Here is a 1,656-nt window from a genome sequence, read left to right on the forward strand (position 1 = left end):
CCAGGCTCCCTTATGTTATTTTGCGTTTATTGTTCCTTCTACCTGGAATTTTTTGGTCCATTTTCTTTACTTGAAAGTCACTTGCAAACTACGAAAAAACTTCCCTGTCTCCTCCTTTTCCAGTTTGGCTCCCTCTGACCCACAGATTCCGACAGTGGTGTGTGAATTCTTGTATCTAGCACTTAACACACCACACATTTATCACCAGTTGACCTGTCTGTATTTTCTACTTAGTCTCTGGAGTCCTTCAAGCCAGGGACTGTGTTTTTGTTCTCTGTGGGCTTATCTCCTAGAGTAGTGCCTGACACAAAGGCATAAAAAAAAGTTACTCAACAAATGTGTGTGGAATGAATAACCGGATCCAGGCTTCCCTAAGCTCCCATGGCCATCAGCCCAGCACTGATTCCTTTTCAGTCTGCATTGTAAAAATCAAGAAAAAGGGAAACAATAGAAAAAAGATTTCTCAATAAAATGCTAAGGAAATGTCTGTTGAACAAGAAAATCTTGTTTAAGCTTTTTAAGACAATCCAGACCGACATCTAGAGCAAAATCATATAGAAAAATTCCTGTCAGGCAAAATGGCATTAAAGACTATGAAAGAGCTTTTGGATAAACTAAAAAATAGCAACTCAGTGAAACAAATCCTGAATAGTGAGTCTGAAATTTATTCAAGGATACAAGTTTTAAAATAGTCACAGGTGAAGCTTCTCAAAGACTGGAACGATCTCCTTAGGCAGAGCTACCTGATGATAATAGTAATTATTGCCCAGGAGTTGTGGCTCACAGGCACTTCCAGCACTTCGGGAGGCTGAGGTGGGAGGATCACTGAATCCAGAAGTTCAAGACCAGCCTGGGAAACATAGTGAGACCACCGTCCCTACCAAAAAAAAAAAAAAAAAGCCAGGTGTGGTTGTGCCTGCCTGTGGACCCAGTTGTCCTGCTGTTTGGGAGGCTGAAATGTGAGGATTGCTTGAGCCTGGGAAGTCAAGGCTGCAGGGAGCCCTGATAGTGCCACTGCACTCCAGCCTGAGCGACACAGCCAGACTCTATCTCAAAAAAATTATTATTGTTATCTTAGCTAATATATATGAGGATATTCTATGTACCAGGCATTATCCTGAGCATTTTGCATATATTATCTCAACTAATTTTACATAACACTATGAAGTATGTATAACTATTAGACTCAGGTTGCTGATAAGGAAACTAAGGTCTTTGTAACCAGTTCAGCTGGATCAAAACCCAGTGTTTTCTGCTTTCCAATCAGGAGGTTTTTCCTTGGGCTATAGAGCTCGACTTTGCAGGCAAGGCACAGGCAGGGATGTGTGCTCCAAGGGCCACTCTAGTTCTCAGACAAGCCGCAGTCACAGTCGAGACACAGTTGGCAAGATTATGTATAATAGTGGACCAGAGGTGATGGAAGGAGCTAAACATTTTCACTCAATCCCACTTCTCGCTTTCCTGAGTGGTTTGTGGGTGTGAGTGCTGAAAACGAATTTCTTCTGCAGGAGGAGGAAGTGGCGGGGCTTGGAGCCAGAATGACTCATCAGAACTCCCTATGGAAGTCAGGACAACAGCGGGAGACTGAGCTTTCAACATTGGACATGCAGGTGGCTTCAACTGGACATGTATGTGTGTGAGAAAGAGGGAGGGAGA

The sequence above is a fragment of the Callithrix jacchus genome, chromosome 1 (genome assembly GCF_049354715.1).
Source record: "Callithrix jacchus isolate 240 chromosome 1, calJac240_pri, whole genome shotgun sequence".
Lineage (NCBI taxonomy): Eukaryota > Metazoa > Chordata > Mammalia > Primates > Cebidae > Callithrix > Callithrix jacchus.